Here is a 25251-nt window from a genome sequence, read left to right as displayed (position 1 = left end):
CTAAAATGCAAGAAGCGCTAGTTGGCACCATATCATTTTTGTTTCCTGAGGTATCCTCTAACTACTCACCAATTTTTATGAGAATCAATGGAGGTTCAACGAAATCGGAGGTGAAAACCTTCGATGACTGCACTTTCAGAAATATAAAAAATAATTTAAAGCAAATTCTAAAATGCAAAGAGCGCAAATCGGCACTATATCACCTTTGTTCCTTGAGGTATCCTCTAACCACTCACCAATTTTTAAAAAAATCTATTGAGGTTCAACGAAATCAGAGGTACTGGCTCAAATCCAGCTTCAGTGACTGAACTATGTATATTTTAAGAGCTTTGTTTAATAAAGATAGTGATACATGAATAAAGAATTGTATTTTTTTTATTAATTTAATGTCTTTTTAATTATGTCAAGGATTTTTATATTTAATAATCCTTTTTATGTCGATATTTTATCGAGTATTGTATCGATATCGTATCGAAATCAATAGCAATGCGATATTTTTATAAGAAAGTATTGCCGATATTGACACTCGATACGATTCTTCATTGGCATAACCAATACAATACTCAATACTGATTCTAGTTTCAACCTTCGTACCGTTAACATGTATCGAATACGAGCTAGATAGTTATTAAAAAGTAATTAGCAGAAAATTTATCGCTCATTAAGTAGATATAAATAAAAGTTTATTTATATACAAGTTAAGTTTTTGTGAAAGTGGTAAATACAAGTAAGTGATATATTGACTACTTTTCACGTAATTATTTGAAACAATAAAAAATATTTTTATTGTATTTTAAGATACAATTGTATATACTAGGAACATTTTAAACACATTTTCAATTTTATTTCCGGTCTATACTTACAAGAACTGGAGTCGGTTACCAATAGGGGGACAGGGCCGCACTCACTTTTGCGGGTGATACCTGTTCTTCTAAAATGATCTCCACCGAAACAAGCATGGATCAACAATCTCAACACAACATAAATTCACCGAAAAGCTACTCACAGGTGACAAATCAATTCAAATTCCCTTCAAGAGACCAGGCACTAGTCTTCAGTGCAATCGAAAATACTCCACTTCATGACTACCTAATCCCTCTTGGTAACATTATTCAACCTAAAAACATCATTTTCGCCTCCCGCCTTTCCAACAACCGGGTTTGCATGTACCTCGCGAATAAAAATATCCTAGATCAGTTTTTAGATAACTATGGCCAAATCACTATCCGAGGAGAACTTTTAAAGGCTAGACGACTCATAACACCAGCCGAACGAATTGTCATGTCAAATGTATCCTCGACCATCCCACACCATGTTCTTGAAAAAGAACTACTAAAAATCGGTTTACATCTTGTATCTCCCATAACATTTTTAAAAATCGGCGCAAATCTTCCCGAGTACAGCCATATTCTAAGCTTTCGACGGCAAGTATATGTTAGCCCTCATAATTTAACCATCCCAAGCGCCATAACAATAACATTCGAAAACACAAACCAAACAATATTCTTTTCTCAAGATGGAAACGTCTGTTTCAAATGCAAAAATCCGGGACATAGGGCAGCAGCCTGTACCGAACCTGCAAATATATCTACGACGCAACAAACTTCACTAAGCTCTACAGCTTCAAATACTACAACTGCAGCTGACTCGGCTGCACAAACAACAACAGCATCGACTCCTACGCCCACCCTCACCAGTACGACTAACCAACCTGAAACGTCCCAATCTAAACAAGCTCCAACTACATCATCACATCAAAGTACCTTTTCAGAACATACTGAGCCCAAATTACCAAACGTAAATACAGAAGTAACTGAAAACAAAGACACTCATTTAAAACGCTCTATCAGTGAAGTCGCTTCTCCAGAATCCGACAATACACTTCAAGAAAACCCATTTACAGTACCAAAATCTACAGCATCTCGAAAGAAGACAAAGACATCTAAACTTGAAGAAACGCATTCGAATGTATCCATTTGCTCCATGATACATCCTGCCCAAACCTTCATTGATAATCACGAACCACCATTTCCGCTGAACAGTGATCAATTAGTCTGCCTCCTAGAAAACATAGCTGGCTTATCGAACCCCATAATCCCAATCAATGACTTCACTTCTGATTTTAGAGGTCTAAGTGACATGTTAAAGGAAATCCGTCCCTACTTAAAAGAAAGGTCGATAAAAACAAGGCTGACTAACTTGAATAAAAAAATACTTGCTCACCTTGGAGAGGTGGGCTCCGGTATAGAAAGTGATGCATCACAGTCATCATAGATCAGCAGCTGGTTTCTATCCATTGTTATATTCCATATTTTATATTCTTTTTTTACATTTAACTCAATAATACACTGGAATATTGATGGATTCTTCCATCGTCTAGCTATGCTACAGATTATCATTGCCGAAAACTGTCCAGATATAATCTGTCTGCAAGAGACCAATTTAAAACCCCAACAAAAATACAGTCCCAAACACTACACATGTTTCCGTAAGGACAGGATGCTTTTTAACCATGCTAGTGGCGGTGTTATTACATTAGTAAAAAAATCCCTCGACGCAGATTTATTTCCCGTAGTAAGCAATTTAGAAGCGATAGTCATCAAAATTGAATCTTCCATGTCCTTCTACATATGTAATATCTACATTCCTCCCAATTCACAGGTAAATTACACAGATTTGCTACACCTTATAGACCAAATTCCAAAACCACGTATAGTCGTAGGTGACTTTAATGGACATAATATAATATGGGGATCTTCTAACACAAGTTCGATGGGAAGAACAATAGAAAACTTATATAACTTGGATTTAAATTGTCTTAATGATGGAACGCCTACTAGGTTCAACTCAGCATCGGGAGAATCCTCAGCAATTGACTTAAGTCTCTGTGATCCAATTTTAACTCCATCCTTATCTTGGGAAGTGCTGTCGTTCACCTATGGCAGCGACCACCACCCCATAAAAATCTGCAATACTAATACTCTACCGGAAATACAAGACACATTTGTTCCAAAATGGAAAACCGAGAAGGCTGATTGGGTGAGTTTCTCAACATATATTGATAATTCCATAGAAAGCTGTGAAATCAACTACTGCGATATCGATAAAACAATCACCAATTTTAATGACTTAATACTAAAAAGTGCCGAACTTTATATTCCAAAAACAAAAAAAATATACAATCATCATCCAGTACCATGGTGGAATAAAGATTGCGAAGAAGCAATGCGACAAAGTAAAAAAGCTCTAAATAGGTTTAAACGACACAAAACCCAAGAAAACAAAATTGAATTCAAGCGCCTAAAAGCCAGAGCCCAAATGGTTATAAAAAAATCAAAAAAAGCCTCATGGTCAAAATACGTCTCTAAAATAAACAGTTCTACTCCAATGAGTGAAGTTTGGAAAAGAGTAAAGAAAATCTCCGGTTTGAAGTATTCCTCATCAATTAACACTCTTAAAATTAATAATACTATAGTCTCTACCTCACAAGGCATTGCTGAAACCCTTGCTTCCACCTTTGAACAACATTCCTCTAGCGAAAACTACAACAGTAACTTTAGAGACTACAAACAAGACAAAGAACGCACTATCTTGTCTCTAGAAGAATCCTACGAAAACCCCCTATCTAAACCTCTTACTATCATGGAACTGAATAGCTCCTTACAGGACATGAAAAACTCAAGTCCAGGACCCGACAATATCCCTGTTCTCTTTCTTAAGCAACTGTCAATATTGGCAAAACAACATCTTTTGCTAATTTTCAATCAAATCTGGCAACGTCGGCAATTTCCGTCTACATGGTCAAAGGCTACAATTCTACCGTTTTTAAAATCCAGAAAACCTCGACTTGACCCAGAATCATACAGGCCCATCTCTCTAACATGTGGCATGGCTAAATTAATGGAAAAAATAGTCAACGCCCGGCTTATGTGGACACTGGAAAACACTCATTTTTTCTTACCAGAGCAAAACGGCTTCAGACGTAACCGGTCAGCAGTCGACAATATTGTAGACCTACAAAGTGATGTCCAAGAAGCATTAGCAATGAATCAAATGTGCATAGCTATTTTCTTCGATCTAAAGAAAGCCTTCAATACGTGTTGGAGATACAGCATCATCGAAAAACTTCACGCATCCAATATTCGAGGACACTGCTTAGCCTATATCGAAAATTTCTTAAAAAACTTCTCCTTCCAAGTAAGAGTCAACAACGTTTATTCAGATTTTCATACTGCAGAAAATGGTACTCCACAAGGCTCAGTACTCAGTCCTACCCTATTCCTAGTTGCCATAAACAACATATTAAATAAATTAGCTAAACCTCTCAAAGCTCGCCTCTATGCAGACGATTTAGTGGTGTACATTAAAGGAGCACAAAAAGACTCTTTGTGCCGAATAATACAGTCATTTTTAACTCGGCTAGAAGAATGGACAGCAAGTACAGGATTCGAATTCTCCGTTACAAAGACAACTGGGATGCTGTTTTCGAAAAAATCACCCGTTGCTCCAGTCCTTTATCTTCACAACAGCGTCATTCCCTTCGAAAACTCTGTGAAATTCCTCGGTATGTGGTTAGATCAAAAACTTTCCTGGAAAAAGCACATACAACACTTGGCGCTAACATGCAACAAAAGACTCAACTTGCTTAAAACCGTATCAAATCGTTTCTGGGGGTCCGACTTTTCTACGCTGCTGCTTCTGTACAAAACACTAATTAGATCCAAAATCGATTACGGTTCAATTGTTTATGCCTCCGCAACTAAGACTACCTTAAAACCACTAGATACAATCCACAATGCCGCACTTCGGATCGTTCTCGGAGCTTTTCACATTTCACCAATAGAAAGCATATATTCCGAAACTGGAGAACCATCATTGCAGTATAGGCGGACAATTTTAACACTTTCACATGCTTCTTCCGTAGCTGCCAATAAGGATCATCCACTATTTGAAAATACCTTTTCCAAAAACAATCACGACTTTTTCTCCAATAGACCTCGTACCGGAAAACCTTATTACATGCGAATAAGATCAATTTTAAATGAACTCGATGCAACAATTCCAGACGTGTTTCACTGTAACATCCAATATCCCACTCCATGGTTAATAGACATCCCAAATTGCAACACCTCTTTACTACAGTTCTCCAAAAAATACACTAACACCTTACTTATAAAAAACAAACTGAACGAGATTCTTGAACGAGACTACCTAAACTGCACAAACATCTTCACCGATGCCTCTAAGTCCGTTGAAGGTATTGGTTGTGCATTTGTAACTCCAACGTCTACTTTTCAATTTAAACTACCGCCTAGTTCAAGCGTTTTCACCGCTGAACTATTTGCTTTGTATCGCGCCCTAAAACATGCAAACCTTTCAAATATTTCAAAGCCTCTGTTTCTCACCGACTCGCTCAGCTCTCTTCTCGCAATCCAGCATCTGTATCCTGAAAGTCCTTTAGAGAAACTAATAAAAATTGAGCTACAAATTGCCCAAGAGAACAACACAACTCCGAAATTTATATGGATCCCATCACATATAGGGATTACGGGCAATGAAGAGGCAGACAGAAGTTCTCGTAATGCAGCAACAAGTGCGATGTCCGAATTAGTGCGCGAGTGTGTATCTAAAGATCTCAAAACGTTTTTTAAACAAAAAGTGATCGGTCAGTGGCAACGCGAATGGTTTCTATCGCAATCTAAACTAAAATCGGTAAAACCAGATACACGACAGTGGAAAACAAGTATTAGTTCGAGGTTTATTCAAACGGTTCTAACGCGCCTACGTATAGGGCACACCAAGATTACACACTCATATTTACTCTCGGCCAGTGAACGTCCCATGTGTGACCTATGTGCTACGCCTCTTACCGTCACCCATCTGTTAATCGAGTGTCCAAAATATCAACGTGAACGTTCAATGAACAATCTACCAAACACTCTACTAGCTTTATTAGGAGAAAACTGTCCAGTAAAAGACTTACTCAACTATCTAATATCTATCAATATCTTGTATCAAATCTAGTTATTTTTTTTTACTTGTTAAAATAATTGTTAACCTTTGTTTATCAAGTAATGCCGCTAATAACCTGTTGGTGGATGCGGTAATTTTCTTTAATAAAAAAAAAAAATACTCAATACTTAAAAAGTATCGATATTGTATCGTATCGTGAAGCTCTAAGGTGCTACGTTTTCTCGACTTTGTTTTATGGAATGGAAGCTTGGACCTTCAATGCCGCATCAATGAAAAAACTAGAATCATTCGAATTGTGAATGTACAGAGGAATTCTGAAGATATCGTGGACAGAACATGTAACAAACAAAGAGGTTCCGGGAAAGATGAATAAAACAATGGAAATATTAAATACCATCACAATAAAAAAATAGAATATCTCAGACATATTACACGAGGTGAGAGATACCACTTGCTCCAGTTGATTATGCAGGGAAAAATTCAAGGAAAAAGAAGCTTAGGAAGATGCAGAATATCGTGGCTGCGCAACCTGAGAGAGTGGTACGGATGTACATCAAATGAACTTTTCAGAGCAGCCGTGTCTAAAATCCGAATAGCTATGATGATTGCCGACCTCCGCCGCGGAGATGACACTTAAAGAAGAAGACTAAATATTCCCAGGAAACATTTTATACTTTTAGGCAGGCCGCACATCAAAGAAACATGAAACGTAAATTACGTTTCATGGAAATAAACCACTGCTAAACAAATATATGTCCGGCTATTTATGAAACTCTCCGAAAATAAAAATGTGTCATGAGCATGAATCACACTCGTTTCATTAGTAGGCGGACTTTGAGATTTGTTTAGCAGTGTTTTCTTTTCATGAAACATGTTTTTCGTTTCATGTTTAATGTTTTTCGTTTCATGTTTCTTTGGTGTGCGGCTTCGCTTAGGCAGGCCGCACATCAAAGAAACATGAAACGTAAATTACGTTTCGTGGAAATAAACCACTGCTAAACAAATATATGTCCGGCCATTTATGAAACTCTCCGAAAATAAAAATGTGGCATGAGCATGAATCACACTCGTTTCATTGGTAGGCGGACTTTGAGATTTGTTTAGAAGTGTTTTCTTTTCATGAAACATGTTTTTCGTTTCATGTTTCATGTTTTTCGTTTCATGTTTCTTTGGTGTGCGGCTTGGCTTATAGTTAAAAAATTGATGTTTCGTTTGCCTTTTTTTGTAAACTGCATTTATGCCGGACCTTCGGGTGCAAAACAACGATGTTGGGTTTCTTTTGTGTTTTCAAACAAAATCCAGTTTTTAGTGTAGAAACGTATAAATTAAGTATTTTTTAATACCGTGGATCTCTTTCTTTCTTGAAAAACATTAGCGCCATTGCCATTCTGCATTCATTTGGAATTCTATTCCCGAGTATAATTTTTAACTAAAATCTCAGTTTGTGATCATTACTGGTAAATTTACATAAAGTAAATAGACATTTATACAGTCTGGATTTAAAATTAAAACTGAGTGTAAATGATGAATGCACCTAACCAAAAATAACTTGCATTCATTACTACTCGTTAATTCAGCTGGTTTTTTATAAATTTAATAATAATGCAATTTATTCAAGCTAGTAATGGAGTTAAAACTTTATAAATTAGGATTAAAATAATAACTAGCGTTAGTTTTTAAAGCTAAAAATTGTATGTGGAGTTATTACTGTAAAAAGCACTTAATAGTTTTAATAGAGGATTAAAGTTTAGTAGCAGCTTGACAATTATTAAAATATATTAACATAAAACTCTGCCTGTGCTGCTGTTAGATGCCCTGGTAAAAAGGAAACGTGGTAATTAGTCCATTTTTTCACGGTTTTTGCTCTAAATTTTAAAGAACCGCTTGGTTTGACATGAAATTTGACATACGTATAGCTTACATGTCAAAGAAAAAAAGTGATATTGTGCCGATGTGTGCTTTTGCCCTGGGGGTGACTTTCACCCCCTGTTGGGGGTGAAAAAATATAGGTCCAAAATAAGTCCGGAAATGGGTATACTGACTAATTTTAAGTAGCTTTTGTTCTATAGAGTTTTTTCGCCAAGTCAACACTTTTCGAGTTATTTCAACAAAATAACCACATTTTTGGACGGCTTTTCGCAAATAACTTAAAAAGGTAAATATTTTGTCGAAAAAAACGTTCTTATCAAAAATATAGCACATACAAAAGTAAAAAAATGGTGTACGCGTTAGGTCTCTGGATCTCGTAAAGCCAGAGTTAGAGCCAATGAAAAATAGATTCATATTCACCAAATTTCAAATAGAATATTTCGACGTGAAATATCCAAAAAATAAAGCACTTTTTGGGGAAAACGTATTATAACTTTTTTAAAGTGTTTAAAAAAGCTTTATTTCTGTTTTTACAAAAAGTGTCTAGCATTAAATTTAAGCAAGTTACGCTCAAAATAAAGTTGGTCCCTTTTGTTTTTGCAAAAAAAAACTCGGGAAGAACACCTCCTAATTAGCAACTTAAATGAAAGTAATCATTACCGCTCCACAAATTATTTTACTTATGTTGTGTTTATATGATCTGTAAGTTTGATCGAGTCAAATTGCTTATTTTTGAAACAATTTGGTTTCAAAATAAAATTTTTAAAAATTTAAATTTTGAAAAATATGCTTTTTTTCAAAATAACTTAAAAATTGTTAGAGATACCAAAAATCTCGAAAAACAAAAAAAGTCAGATTTGCTTTTCTGAATATCATGTATTTTTTGGTTTTCTGTTAGACAAAAATTGATTAAGATTTGGTGTTTCTAAATTTGCATACATTCGTGATCAGTGACTCGTTCAACCCCTTTTAACTACAGCCCTTTCAATAATAAGGACTTTGAACCGATGAAACTTATAGATCATATAAACAACATATACACGAGTCAAGAAACTTGTGAAGTCGTAACGATTAAGTTCATTTAAGATACTAATTAGGGGGTGATTTTCTCGATTTTTTTACCAAAACCAAAAGGGACTAACTTTATTTTGAGCGTAACTTGTTTAATTTTGATATTAGAAATTTTTTTTATAAAACAAAAATCAAGCTTTTTTTTAAACACTTTAAATAAGTTGTAATGAATTTTCCCCGAAATGTGCTTAATTTTTGGTTATTTCACGTTAAAGTATTCCATTTGGAATTTGACGAGTATGAACCTATTTTTCATTAGCTATAACTCTGCTTCTACTAGGTGTAGAGACGTGATATATACACCATTTTTTAAAATTATTTACAGGCTATATTTTTGCTAAAAATGTTTTTTCGACAAAATACTTAGTATTTGAGTTATTTACGAAAAACCGTCTAAAAGCGTGGTTATTTTGTTGAAAAAATTGAACATATTCACTGTCAAATAACTCGAAAAGTATTGACAGTGAAAAAACTCTATAGAAGAAAAGTTACTTAAAATTAGCCAGTTTATCCATTTCCTGACTTTCTCTGGACGAATATTTTTTCACCCCAAGAGGGGGTGAAAACCACCCCCAGGGCAAAAGCACATATCGGCACAATATCACTTTTTTTCTTTGACTTGTTAGCTATGTGTAGGCCAAATTTCATGTAAATCCAAGCGGTTCTTTAAAATTTAGAGGTTTTGCAATATTTTACCGTTAAAGAACGGACTAAATGGAACCAATAATAAATTCTTATATACAGGACAGACTTATTTGAAGGCAAGCTTAGCCAGGAGAAGGACTACAAGGAAGAATACCGATATTTGAGAATAAATATAAAGAAGACAAAATCAATGATTATAAGTAGAAATAATTACCCCAACGCAAATATACAAAATATGTTTCTGGAGAAGAAATCGAACAAGTCAGGCAATTTAAATACTTGGGTTGTCTGCTGAACGAGGGTTGGGACCCTGAGAATGAAATAAGAGCAGAGTAGAACAAGCCAGAAATGTTTTTTTGAGGCGGCTTTTTAAATTTCTGAGTGATCGCAAGTTGGATTTCAACCTCCGATACAAGATTCTGTGCTCTTGTACGGAATAGAAGCATGGATGTTAAAGACCAGTTCCATTAAAAAACTTGAAGTGCTTGAAATGTGGTGCATTCGTCGAATGCTTAGAATATCACGGACGGACAGAGTTAGAAATAAGGGGAAGTATGTAATAAGAAGAGCGGACTTACAGGATAGGGAACTTTTTAATTGTGTTAAAAGTAAGAAAACTGCGTACTTATGGCCCATTTGTGCGTACACTTTTCAGCAACTGTTACTCGAACGAAAGGTAAGAGGGGTCTGGGACGTAAGCAGATGTCATGGCTGCGTAATATTCACCAATGGGCAGGAATTCACAGCTAAAAATGCTTCGCAATGCTGCTAAAAACAGAATTATTTAATCCTGACTATCTAACATCTCACCTGACAAGAAAATGTACGGTGGACGCCTACGCAAAATTGCACGGCACCTTAAGAAGAAGAAGAACAATACCGAATTATGATTAGTAATAGGTACAGGTAATGGCAGCTAATAAATCTATCAAGGAAACTTATCGTAACCCATGTAAATCATATTGAGAAGCAATCAAGCAGCCCTGTTCTATAGTATTATCATCATAGTCATTAATATCTTAGCAGATGTGGCGTGGTTCATCATTGAGCTTCAGCAGCTCGTATAGTTTGGTTAATGATATTTCTTTACTGTTTGCGGTCATCTATTACGGTACGTATCTATTACGTTGGTGCCCCGTGTAACTGCTTGAATGGATACGGCATGCGCTCCTCTACATATAAACCGCCCCCGATTGGATCGCCGAGGGCGAGCACCGAGCGGGAGCACCAACGTATCTACTATGTGGAACACCTACACGGAGCACCAACCTAATGGGTACGTGCCTTTACATGTACTGCTTTAGTATACTGTTTGTTGATAATATTTTTCATAATGTCTGCCTTCGCTTCGCATTGGCGTTGACTCGGAGGCCTTCCTTGGTCTATCAACCGCTCCAATTTCTTATTCCTGCAATGAATATGACCAAAGAACTTTAAAATTCTACAGTAAGCGCAGTAGTAGAGAGACGTTTAGTTGACTTTAATTTCATCTAGAACCGAGATATTCGAGCAGCGAGCCGTCCATGGAATTCGAAGCAGTCGTCGCCATGTCCGTATTTCAAAAGGGTCTATGCGTCGTCTATCTGATTCTTTGACTGTCCATAACTCGCATGCGTAACAAGATATGGAAAACACCAGAGTTGAAACGAGCCACAGTAATATCACGATCACGCCATAAACCGTTTAGTTCAGTCATTGCTACTCTTACTAGTTGTATGCGTCTTCGAATTTTGGGTTCACAACTGACTGAGTTGTTAACTAGAGCTCCAATATAAAATTTATTACAAATTACATTACCTCACACTTCGAAATAGTTCGAGTTTCAGGAAAGTATTCTTGGCGATTATTAACCATGATTTTGATTTTGTTAACCATGAGTCCAAACTTAGCACTAGAAAGTTAGTAATTGCCTCTGGAGTAGCGATTAGAACTGCAGTGTCATCTGCGACACGCAAGTTAGATATCTTGATACCACCTAGGTTTACTCCTCCCTCCCAATAATCCAAAACTCTACGCTTTATGAACTCTGTATAGATGTTAAATAGTAAGGGAGATAAAACTTAACCTTGGCGTACTCCCTTCTATTGTATAGGCACTATTAAGGGGACGATAATGCATCCACTGGACCTAGACATTTCTGAAGACGTCTTCAAGAGGATCGAATTCAAAGTAATTCTCCGTAGATATTGATGAATCCACAAAATAATTAATACCTAATAATACAATTCGATAATAATAACAATATTAATACAATAATTAACACACTGAGATATCTTTCCCACTCAATACCTTTTCATTTACCTTTACCTAACTGAACTTTGTTTTGGTTTAAATTTTGATTCAGATTTAATTTTGATATTATTACATAAGGGGTTGCAGCTTGAGGATTGATGAGTTGTTCAAAGACTATTGCCTTCACATCACACATTACATTAAACTATTGTTATGTTATAAATATTTTAAATATCATCATGTTATTGTCGCTGCTTTACGGTCGCCTTGGTCGGTGCTATTTTTCGTCGGGTAATATGTTTAATATCAAACATTCAATTTTCATATTCGATATTAAACAATATTTTTGTCACCCAGTATATCACACTAACGCCATTGTTATTATATTGCAGACATGTGCGGACTATTAAATTAGTTTAATTATTGCAAATCATAAACAATATTTTTTGGCAATGAACACTAATTTTGCTGACTAAATAAAAACCTTTGTTCGTTGGTCGCGTGGGCTATGACCCAGTTCATCTTGTCGCAAAGAAAGAGTATACATTAGAATCATTCATTCGAATCAATTTAACCAGTCAAGATGTACCTTTAAATGAATTCCTTCGATTTACTTCAAACAATGAACATGTAGCATCATCAATGATTCTCAGTTCAACCATCATACGAAGCGGTCAGTAAAGTAGCGTCATTAGGTATCCGGGGAAGTTAGTGTTATTTAATATTCTTCTTCTTAAAGTGCCTATCCGTTCCGGATGTTGGCGATCATCATGGCTATCTTGACTTTGTTTACCGCAGCGCGGAACAGTTCAGTGGTAGTGGTGTTATACCACTTTCGTTAATCTTGAAGCCAGGAAATGCGTCTTCTTCCCGGTCCACTTTTACCAATATTGTTGTTTAATATTACTTAATACTTTCGTGCAGTCTCTATTTTAAACATGCTTAAATTAAGATGAATTAAGTAAATATTAAATATTTTTTTATTTTTGCGTATTTATCATTTAATTACATGTTTTGTGTGCATATGTAAAAACATATCAATAATTAATTAAACAATTCGTATGCCAATTGCATTATCCCTTTCGTTATGAAACGATGATTAGGAAAATATACGAAAGTGGTATGCCTAACTACTCGTATAAAATCGATAATTGTAATAAAGGAACGAAGACTATTTATCTTGTGTTGGTGTTATGGCTTCACTTAATGTCTAATCCTCGACCCGGTACACGGCGGAGGAATAAACTTTATCAATAAATATCGAGAACACCAATTATGTGACGACGGGGATGCGGGAGAGGAATACGTAACGCTTTTACGATACACAACACCAACAGAAATTTACGGACGAATACTTTTGTGAGATGTGTACATGCAGATAAATATGGCTTTGTAAATAATATTCATTGTAAATAAAACAAAACTTAGAGTGAAAAAAAAAGGAAAAAAACGTCAATATAGATTTTCACTTGTAAAGCTGGGATCAAACGGAACGTGGCATGACACGCCTAGAAGAAATAGAAAATATGTAATACTAATCCACCTTATTTGACTTGAGGAAAAGATCAATCTTAGCCCTATTGAAATCACAGACAATATAAACGAAGCATGGGAAAAAATAAAAAAATCATATTATGATATTAAGAGATAACAACATTATTCCAAAAAATTGTAAACAACATGACAGTACCAGAGGAATGGAGAGAGAGTATAACAATACCCATCTACAAGAAAGGCGTAAAGACAGATCCTACGAACTACCGAGGAATTACACTACTCAATTCTACATCAAAACTATTGACAAAAATTCTATCCCAAAAAATATATAAGAAAGCCGGTGTATCGGAAGAACAACAGGGTTTTCGCCCAAACAGATCTACAATAGACGCTATTTTCATAATGAGACAATTAGTTGAGAAATCAATAGAATTCGACAAGCCCATGTTCACATGCTTTGTAGATCTGAAACAAGCGTTCGACAGAGTACGATTAAAGGACGTGCTCACTATCCTTGAAAAGAAAAATATAGGTCAGAGGTATAGAAACATAATCAAAGAGCTCAATAGATCCAACAAAACACGAACTAAAACCACACACGGGCTCACGGAAGAAATCAAAATCAATGCAGGCATTAGACAAAGGGACAGCCTCAGTCCATGCCTATTTAATTTAATAATGGATGAAGTTATAGGTAGTGTTAACATAATGAATCAGGGATACAAAATGGGTAACCGAACCATGAGAATACTTTGCTACGCAGATGATGATGCAATCTTAATAGCCGAAAACGAAGATGACTTACAACGCCTACTACAAAAATTCAAAATAACCGCCGAAAAGTATAACCTGACACTATCCAAAGAGAAAACCCAATCGATGGTAATATCCAGGAACCCAATTAGATGTAAATTAGTAGTGGACGACCATATAATCGAACAGGTAATGGATTGCAGATACTTAGGTGTGGAAATATCTAGCGACAGGCATCTGTGGCAAGAATCAAAACAGCAGGCAATGAAAGCAGCGAGAATATCTGGTTTCCTGAGGGATATAATCTGGCGAAATAAATATATGAGCACCGAAAGCAAAGTCCGCATTTATAAGACATGTGTTAGACCCGTACTGACATACGCAGCTGAGACAAGGGCCGAGACAACAAAGACCAAACAAATAATGAGAACAACAGAGATGAAAACCCTAAGATCCATAAGAGGTATCACACTCAGAGATAGAATACGAAACGAAGACACATTGAGAGAGCTAGGCGTTCAAGACGTAGTGAGATGGACAAGAGCGCGACGACGCATGTGGAGAGACCACGTAGATCGGATGGACCCTGAACGTATGGCGCATTGGGCGAAAACACAGAAGCCCAACACCAAGCGACCCATAGGAAGACCCAAAAAACGATGGTACGAGAGTTGGAGCTCCGGATCGCAGCAAAGACTGTAACAGAAGAAACAGGACATAGTCCTATTACAAAAAGAAGAAGAGAAGAATCCACCTTAAACCAACAACCTATAAACATACAGTCCACACAACTCTAAAATTGTATTAATAATTTCATATAATATGTACATGCCTCAATTGCACATAATTAATCCTTTGAGCTGCATTCTTGACATCTCCTTTGTTTCTCCTTTTTGTTAATGATATCTGCTCCATCGTAGACTCTGAAACACTATTGTATGCGGACGATATAAAAATATTTCGCAAAATTAACCATATTTACGACTGCGTTAAGCTTCAACAGGATATCTCTGCCATTAATGAATAATGTTTCAATAATCAATTATCCTTAAATATAAAGAAATGTAAAGTAATGTCCTATACCCGAAAGATCAATAACATACATTTCGATTATAAGGTCAACAACATTTTACTGTCTTCTACCTCAGAGTTTAAAGATCTTGGTGTTATATTTGACAGTAAATTAACATTCTCAACTCATATTAATACCGTGGGCTCTAAAGTAACCAAATCTTTAGGATATATTATCAGAAGCTGCAGAGATGTAACGTCTGTTGAAGCTTTGCGTAGTTTATATTTTGGACTAGTTAGTAGTAAACTTAATTACTGCAGCGTGGTATGGAATCCTAATCATGCTGAACTTGTCTCTAATCTTGAATCTGTTCAAAAAAGATTCTTAAGATATTGTTACCTCAAAACATATAACAGATATCCGGTTAGAGGCTACAGCTATACTTTTTACTCCTTTCTGAGTTTGGATTCCATTCACTGCGTAAGCAGCGTGAATAAACGGCCTAATATTCATCTTCAAAATTGTCAATTGCCTAATTAATAGCGATGTTTTGCTTAGCCTTATAGACTTTAATGTACCACGAGCTGTATCAAGTTCAAGTGTAACTTTTCATATTTCGGTGCCTAATTCGCAACATAATTTCTATTGTCCGATAAAAAGTATGTGCAGAAGTGTAAATAACTTAAGATCTGTGGACATTTTTTTCTTAGTTTTAACATCTTTAAACGCGAAATATGCAATAGCTTATCGAATTGATGGCATGTTATTTTTCTTTATTAAGGTCTTTGTTTTATTATTATTGTGTATGTGTATTAACAACATAAACATTTTTGGTTATTCTTTATTTTATTTTATATTTTGTCATCAACTGTTCAGTCAATGTAGTTTTCTTATGTACACCTTTATGGGTTTATACCTGGTGGATGTATATTTCAGTAAATAAATAAATAAATAAATCTCATAATTGTAATCTCATAATCTCATTTGTATATTTATCTAGTGAAATTGTACATATTCGGTCATTCGAACACTCTCTCTGTCTCTCTTGACTATTGACAAGCAAAGGCACCAGGCGTGCATATTGCATATACCTTTCTTGTATTAGCATTCAAAGAAAACACATTCTATCAGGGGCGTCATTTGAAATTTTGATTGGGGGGGGGCAAGCATTATATATACAATATATTATATATGATGTAATGATGAAAATTGATTATTTTTTGTAAATTTCAGTCATTTTCATATCAAATGACGCCCCTGCATTCAATTAGTACGCGAACATTTCTCTTGGTTCAACTATTATTAACGCGAACCTTTTTTTGAATTGAACTATTAGCGCGAATCTTTCTCTTGGTTTAATTATCGCTGAACAAACGCTTTTCTCTGTATGAAATAATATGAGATGCTAGTCCGATATAGACAAAAAGCTAATCAGTTAAAAATAATTAAATCTCATACGATAAGCAACCGCGTGTGAAACGGGCATATGTGACGTTGACCTATGCCCGAGTGACGAAACAGTGACTTCTGATGTGTATATCATAATCCCTATCTAATATCCACTTGAACCAGCAAGCTAAAAACATATAGGCCACGCAACTCTGAAGTTATATTAATAATTTCATATATGTAATACACGCATAATTTCATATGTATATCAGATTATATGTATTTATATTTAGGATCGGTGCTGGCCTCTCTACTCTTTAGCCTTTATATAGCAAACATATAAACAAATAAAGAGACGAACGAAGTTAGCGTGGGCCTCGTTTGGTAAGCTCAGCTTCATATTGAAGAATAAAAAATACCCTCAATATCTAAAAACAAAAATCTACGACCAATGTATTCTTCCGGTCCTTACATATGGATGTCAAACATTGACGTTCACAAAAGCGAATATGGACAGAATTGCGAAAACACAAAGAGCAATGGAAAGACAAATGATCAACGTAAGACTGTCAGATAGAAAAAGGAATTCCAGGGTAAGAAATATTACAAAAGTTAAAGATGCTACTCGTCAAACAGCTAAACTAAAATGGAAATTCGCTGGTCATACGATTAGACAAAAAGACGAAAGATGGAATAAAATTATTACAGAGTGGAGACCATGGACATATAAACGAAAGAGAGGAAGACCACAGATGAGATGGGTAGATGACCTAAAACATCAAGCAGGCTCAAAATGGATGCACATGGCTCAGGATAGAGAAAGATGCAGGAGCGAAGGGGAGGCCTATGTCCAATATTGGATGTCGCAAGGCTAATAGAAAAAGATAGCAAACATGCCTGAAACCACATCAAAGAAATGCGGATATGCAGATGACTGGGCACTTGCTACGAGCCATGAAGAATTGGAGACTACTGATCAAATATTAACAAACGACCTGGTTACCCTCGGGAGATATTTCCGTCACTGGAGATTACAGCCCAATACCTCCAAGACGGAAGTATCATGCTTCATTTATCATGCTTTCATTTAAACAACAGATTGGTTAATTACGAATTAAAAAACCACTTTGAAGACAGACTAAATACTCAAAATCCTCAATCACACTAAATACCCAAAATATCTAGGTGTGACACTGGATAGAACGCTAAGTTTTAAATAACATTTTGCGAAGACGACTGCAAAACTTGGAACACGGAACAATATTCTACAAAAGTTATGCGGTACCACATGGGGTTCCTCAACGACTACACTGGGTCGACAGCGCTGGGACTCGTGTATCCCGTTGCAGAGTATTGTGTACCGGTATGGCTCAACAGCCCACACACCAAACGTGTTGATGCCCACATAAACAGAGGAGAACAAATGGGAAAAAGACGAAAGGGGAGGCCCAGGAGGAGGGAAAATGCAACAAACAACAGACCATAACAACAGAAGAAAGATGATTTTTAGAAACTAATAACTCATTCCAATTTCAACAAATTTACTAGGATAAAAATGGGGATAATTAGTGATAATTTTGAAAAATTAGAAATGACAATTTTGAAAAAATGGAAGGAATATTTTTAAAGACTGCTTGAAGAGTTGAGATAAAGAACAAAAACAAGGAAATGAAAAAGTCTCTTTATATACTCTATAAAAAATTACTTCTTACAGGGATGTAATACTGTGAAATATAGCGCCCATCAAATTATCCACGAGTTGTCAATCAAATGGGCAGTCAGCGTTTCTCCCCTAATTCTGTTTTTATGAAGGAACATTTCATCGCCCACCCCAGTTTAACCCTCGAAAAACCTCTTATAAATAATATACAAGCAGCATGCATCGTCCGTCATTATTAGTCTGACGTGGACTGCTAGATTGGTGTCGGTTTTTGTCGATTTATAAAGTTCTTACATGTTGCAGGGTCGGATTTTACAGTGCAGAAGTTACTAATTAGTTTTTACTGGAAAAATTTTTATCATTCAATGCTTTCTTTCAGAAATCAACCTAATAAAGTGGCGACAATATTAAGTTAAATAAAAATTTGTAGAGCCTGTAAAGGCAGCCACAAAATATAACAATAGGAGAATACAACATTGAGGGGGTAAAAAATTTTACATACTTGGGATCCCTAGTCACATCTGATAATAACGTAGCAGAGGAAGTGAAGAGCCGAATATTTATTGCCAATAAAAGTTAACCATGGCTTAATTCGGCAACTAAGATCAGACAACGTCGCAAGGAAAACAAAATGCCAAATATACAAAACCTTAATAAGACCGGTACTCACATACGGCTCAGAAACCTGGACACTCACTAAAGAGAGGAAACATTGCTAGCCACCTTTGAAAGAGAAATCTTGCGACACATATATAAGGGCACAAAAAAATGGAATTTGGCGAAGAAGGTACAACTTTGAACTATACGAAATATACCAGGATCCGGATATCATAACATTCATTAAAATAGGACGACTGCGTTGGATGGGACATGTAAAAAGAATGGAAGAAGGCGAAATACCAAACAAAACATTCAAACAGATGCCAGTAGGAAAAAGAACAAGAGGAAGACCGAAGCTGAGATATTTAGAACAAATAGAAAATGATATAAAAACCTTAAAAATAAAAATCTGGAGAAAAAAGGCACGAAACAGATCAGAGTGGAGAAGAATCCTGGAACAGGCCAAGACCCAGAAAGGGCTGTCGAGCCAATGATGATGATGATGGCAAATTTGTAGATCGCATTAATTAGTCAACCTTGACAGACCATAAACCAAGGAATATCACTGGAGCTGGGCGGACGAAGGGAAATGGCGGAGGAAGTGAAGATACTCCTCTCTGGTTACACATGCGTGTCAAGAGTTGAGGAAAAAGGGGTCATCGTGAAAAGAAGAATCATGGTGTAGGAAATCCACTTAAAACAACGGAGGGGATCCAAAAGACCACAAAAGAAGCAGCAGGTAAAGTGCAGGTATGCGACATTGTAAAAAATCTGGACCGAGACACGAGGCGAAGTAAGAGAGATGAAATGAGTGCCACGATGGAAAGAACAGATCCTAAGAATTATCTGAGATATCTGAGATTCTTGGACTTTACACACAAGAAATGGCACTGTAAAGGACAGAACAGAAGAGGATATTGCTATCGATGCGGAAAAGAGGGTCACATAGCGTTGGACTGCAACGAGATGCCTCAACTCCGATGGGACTAGGCATGTCAAGAAGATGTCCAAACTTCGACCAATTGGTTGAAAGTAAGAACCACTAAGGACTAGTTCCAGTAGGAGAGCGCGAGCGGAAACAGTACTAAAAGGAGCGTGAAGGAAGTCCAAGGCTAAAAAATGACAAACATAGGAAACAAGATCCGAGAGCTCAGGGTTCTCCAAACCAACGTAGAAACGGCAAGATTAGCACATGCCGTCGTAGAAAAGAACATTGGTAAGGAAAAGTGGATGTTTTGTGGGCTACCGTACGAATCTACAATAGGAAGCTGCGAGTGTATGAAATTAAGCCGAAAGAAAGATATGTGATGGTCCGGATGGAGAGGGTGCGGCTGATCTGCTGTTCTGTTTCTAAACATGACGGTAGTCGAGTATGAGAGGAAGATGGACGAGATCATGCAGGAAGTGGGGAATACATGAGAATGCGTAGTGCTGGGAGACTTTAATGCAAAATCAGCGGAGTGGGAATCTCCTATCACCGACACTCGCGACAGGATACTGACCGACTGGGTGGGTACTCTGGACCTGGCAGTACTGAACACTCGAAAAATCTCTTATAAATAATATACAAGCAGCATGCATCGTCCGTCAGTATTACTCTGACGTGGACTGCTAGATTGGTGTCGGTAGACTATACTTTCTGTCAAGTTATAGAAGCAAGGGTAGATATACCGAGATGACTAAAGGACAGAACTGAAGAGGATGGGGCTACCCATGCGGCAAAGAGGGTCACATAGGTCTTCTGTGATATATTATTATTATTTTACCGCGGTTATTACATGGGTATATCATGAATATGAGACATAAGAGCCAGAGTGGCTTAACTGATTTGAACCTTACTTTACATAATCAAAGAAAATGATCTGGCTCTCAGGGCCTCATATAGCAAGTGACTTTCATGCTTACAACATGGTTCAAATTATAATTTTCTTGTATTGTATTTTAATTAAATTGGTAAAAGTTTTTATTTATACTTTACATATAGGAACTTTAATAAGTACTTTAAATTATTATTTTTTTTTTCAGGTAAGACCAATTTTAAACGCTGCTGAAAAATAGTGAGTATCTAATTTTGTTGTTGATAGGCTCTCTTAGTGATTCATCCAGTAAAATTTTCTTGCGAGTTGTACTACAAATTTACAATACATTAATAATTCTTAATTAGGTATTCTTAACTTAAAATACCCTTGTAAAATTAAAACCTTTTGGACGAAGATGAACAATAAATTAGAATGGCGATCTTACTATAAATTTAAAGCGGAGTCCACACTAGATGGATTCTAAATTCATACTAACTGCATTCAAATTATGCTGCTCATATTAAACTGCCACGACTATCAGGGTTCGGGGGACAACTACAGTAGAACCCCGCAAATCCGAACTAATTGGGGGGACAGCCTGTTCGGATTCCGAAAAGTTCGGATTATCCGAAAACTAATAATTCAAAGCTTTCGTTGTCGTTGCTTTTGAGTCGCAAAACGTTCTCGCAAGAGCCTGGACAATATTTTTGGACTTAAGTTGACTGCAAGGGAACCGAAGTAAGTTTATAATATTTAACCTTTATAAGCACTAGCACTACGGATAAAGTACATATTCGTTTTGAAGAAATTTTAAATTTCAAAGTCCTATTAATCCTACATTGTTCAATTTTCTGGTTTTACTCTGTATAATAAACATATTTTCAAGTTTTTGTTGTGAATTTTTCAATTTTTTTCTAGTTCTGTTGGTTCGGATTTGCCGAACGTTCGGATTAGCGGGGTTCGGATTTGCGGGGTTCTACTGTATATTCGGTAGATAAAAACACCTTTTGAAGGTAAAAATTATTTTACTACCAGAGCGTAGCAACTGAATTTGTTACAGAAATTTGTCCACCATTTTCTTTCGACTCCATGGTACTAAGTAGCACACACAAGTAGGTAAAATGAGTAGACAATGGTTAAATGTAATTATAGTCCAGGGCGCATCTGTTTTGAGAGGGACGTTGAGAGGTGACTCAAATTTTTTTGCAGAAATTGCTTGAAAATAAATCAAATAATAATATTTGAGTTATCCTCCCTTTCAAAAAGGTCCGGAACATTGTTTAAATAATCAAAATGTCAAAAAATTAAGGAAAAATTCGATTTTTTTCTTCGTTTCTTGATTATAACTTTAAAAGTATTCATTTCCGAGAAAAGTTGTACTGACATAAAAGTTGCATAATTAAATTTCCTATAACGTAAAATAGGTTAAATATTTAAAAAATTGTTACCCTAGTTGCAAAATAGCAATAATTGTGAACAAACCACACAAAAACAAGTATTCGCATTTTACGTTTTTCAACCATTTATGCTACACATAGGACCTTCATATTTCACCCAGAAAAACATTATGATACAGTAAAACAATACTGTAAATTTCAATAAGATCGGTTCAATAGATTTTGCAAAATAAATTTTGCAATCCAGCTTTCGCAAAAAAAATTTATTTTTTCAAAATGTTACAGGACTGAAAATAAAGCAGATAGCAAGTTGACTTTTTTTTGTTTATAGAAGTGTACTGTACCTTTCATTTGCAATTTGCAAAATTAAAATCGATTAATTACCACGGCGTCAGGAAATTTTTTAAATAAACAATAATTTTTGGTGCTACGCGCAGGACAGCGGTGTTCGATTCACACAAGTTGATTTCCACCAAAATTTCTTCCAATCTTTATCTAATATATTATTTTCTTACTCTATATTTTGTTGTATTTTAATATTTTAATTCCACAAAAACCAAACTTATTTTATTATTGTTTGTGAAATATTGTTTAAAAAATTGCATATGTTTAAAAATAATAAACTTTTATTTTTTAAGTTAAAATATATGAACAAAGAAAGTTTTTGCTAATAAAAGTGTTATTTCAAAGGATAGAGTATGTGTTTTTATTTTGCAATAAACTTTATTTATTTATATCGAAATTTAATAAAAATTAAAATGTATCAATCATTATCAAAGGTCATTGGAATGCCCAATCAGATCAAACTATCCGCTGTCCTGCGCGTAGCAACAATAATTAATGTTTATTTAAAAAAATTCCTGACGCCGTGGTGTTAATTTATTTTAATTTTACAAAATTGCAAATGAAAGGTACAGTAGACTTCTATACGCAAAAAAAATTTCAACTTGCTATCTGCTTTATTTTCAGTCCTGTAACATTTTGAAAAAATGAATTTTTTTTACGAAAGCTGGATTGCAAAATTTATTTTGCACAATCTGTTGAACCGATCTTAATGAAATTTACAGTATTGTTTTGCTGTATCATAAGTTTTTGTGGGTGAAATATGAAGGTCCTAACTGTAGCATTAATGGTTGAAAAACGTAAAATGCGAATACTTGTTTTTGTATGGTTTTTTCGCAATTATTGCTATTTTGCAACAAGGGTGACTATTTTTTAAATTTTTAACTAATTCTGTATTGTAGGAAATTTAACTACGCAACTTTTATGTCAATACAACTTTTCTCGGAAATGAATACTTTTAAAGTTATAATCAAAAAACCAAGAAAAAGATCGAATTTTTCCTTAATTTTTTGACATTTTGATTATTTAAACAATGTTCCGGACCTTTTTGAGAGGGAGGATTACTCAATTATTATTATTTGATTTATTTTCAAGCAATTTCTGCAAAAAAAATTGAGTCACCTCTCAACGTCCAAATGTACTAATATTTTTACAGATGCGCTCTGGTCTATTATTGATTTTACGTAAATTAGTGCTACAATATTTTTAAATTTTGTTTTGAGATAAGAAAATTGGCAGACCAAGAAAAAGATGGTGCGATAACTTAAACAATTTCATCAGGCTAATATTGAAGAAGCTCTAATGCCTACATACAAGAAGGATGAAGAAGAAGTTTTGAGATAAAACCGAGTGGTAGATTATGTTTCCTTGGTCCCCATAATTAAGAAAAAAAATATTGAGTGCGAACTCTATTTTTTAGTAAAATGTTTTTATGTGAACATTTGTTAGCTCGTTTTTATTTTAAGTACAGTTAAGGAACACACGATATCCATCTTTCTTACCTCCATAATGTTCGCAGTTGAAAAATCTACAAATAGAGACGAATTATCGACAAAGTCGCTATTATGTAGAAGTTAATGCAAATTGGGTAGGAAACTGTAAAAGTCTCTTTTTTATATATGCACCTTTTATAAAGAAATTTTTAATAAATTTTTGATTATATTACTATTAGTTCCCTTACTTTGATTCAGTCAATTTGTACTCTACGAGCTACCTAGTGGGAAAGTTTTGGGGTATTTCTGATTTCTTTCATTATATATGGATTTTGGGCTGCTGAATCCGAATATGAGGTTTGCGAACAAAATTTCTTGCCGGAACATTGAAAAAATCGCGAGAAAATCGAAAAATTTCATTTTTTTTCCGCTTTTTTGCTTAAATCTCGAAAACTATTAACTTTTAGTAAATGGTCTGTTAACAGAAATTAAAGTATTTAAAATTAACTACAAACATCACTATTTACTTTTTTTTTCAGACGAACCGTTCGGTCTAAAGTGCAAGTTGAAAATTGCCAATTTTTAACGGTCTCGGCAAAATCCACTTTTTACATTCCAAAACTTTAGTTTTTATTAGAATGCTGTCATTTGATAAATTTCTCCTAGTTTTCTGTACAAATAATAAATGTTAGTTCATAATATGAATATAGGATGTCTCTTCTCGCAGCTTCCATGAATCCATTCCATCCTAAAATACCGAGAATGTCCCTGCTTTTCCCTTAGAGCCACAGAAGATCAGGTACAGATGGAGTCACAGTTCCAGTTGGTGTGAACATTCCCTTCGGATCTTGATTTCTGATAAACCTTGAGGTTTTGTCCTTTCAAAATGTATTAGTTGACCAGCTCTCTGACTTCCATAAGCCTCAGGTGCGGGTTTAGTTTTTAGACGAGGATTGGATTGGTTAGGAGCTATTGCATGTTTTGGTGCAATACAAGAAATGCCACCCATGACGTAAAAAGTGTGGTATCCGTCGATTTATGTATTAACCCTTTCTGTCAAAACGCTGCATATATATGTTTTTGAAAAAGTGGGTCTGTGTTCCTAGCCGCCGTATATACATATACGTACAAGGTGTTATGGTCTCAATTTATCAAAGCCGAAAATATGCGTTGCTTATAAAATTTTAGACTCATTGGTGTCCCAATGCCGTAGTAATATGTCGGAAAATGTTAGATTATTGTTCCCAAAGCCTCAAAATGTTGGCACCTAAGACAGGTCATGCGGACCCATTGCCGTATATATTTGTTCACATATTTTAGATATATGCTATATTGTAGCACTGGTGGCAACGATTATAGGTAGCTGCTAGAAGGTGAAGCGTTTGTAGCCACAGAAAAGACCAGAAAAAAAGAAGCGAATCGAGATACATGTGTGCAAGATGCGGAGTCGGCCTTTGCGTAGTGTCATGTTTTGAGGAGTACCACACAAAAGAAAACTTTTAATGTTAATTTACATTACATTATTTTTTTTAAGTTAGTTACATTTTTTCAAGTTGGTTTTGCTCTCTGATGTATACTT

General features: G+C 35.5%; 1 protein-coding gene and 1 long non-coding RNA gene across 3 annotated transcripts in view; both read left to right on the top strand.

Moving 5' to 3' along the window:
* LOC114335224 (FK506-binding protein 2) overlaps window positions 1-25251 on the top strand; it is a 339535-nt gene that overhangs the window by 61384 nt on the left and 252900 nt on the right. The window lies entirely within an intron of this gene.
* Window positions 1-25251, top strand: part of LOC126892185 (uncharacterized) — a 247665-nt gene that overhangs the window by 61058 nt on the left and 161356 nt on the right. The window contains exon 2 of the long non-coding RNA XR_007700717.1: window positions 20727-20758. This is a non-coding gene — a long non-coding RNA (uncharacterized LOC126892185). The remainder of the gene's footprint in view (window positions 1-20726; window positions 20759-25251) is intronic.

Source organism: Diabrotica virgifera, chromosome 9, assembly GCF_917563875.1.
Source record: "Diabrotica virgifera virgifera chromosome 9, PGI_DIABVI_V3a".
NCBI lineage: Eukaryota > Metazoa > Arthropoda > Insecta > Coleoptera > Chrysomelidae > Diabrotica > Diabrotica virgifera.
Note: the sequence above shows the minus strand (reverse complement) of the source record. Positions and strands in the feature narration are given on the sequence as shown.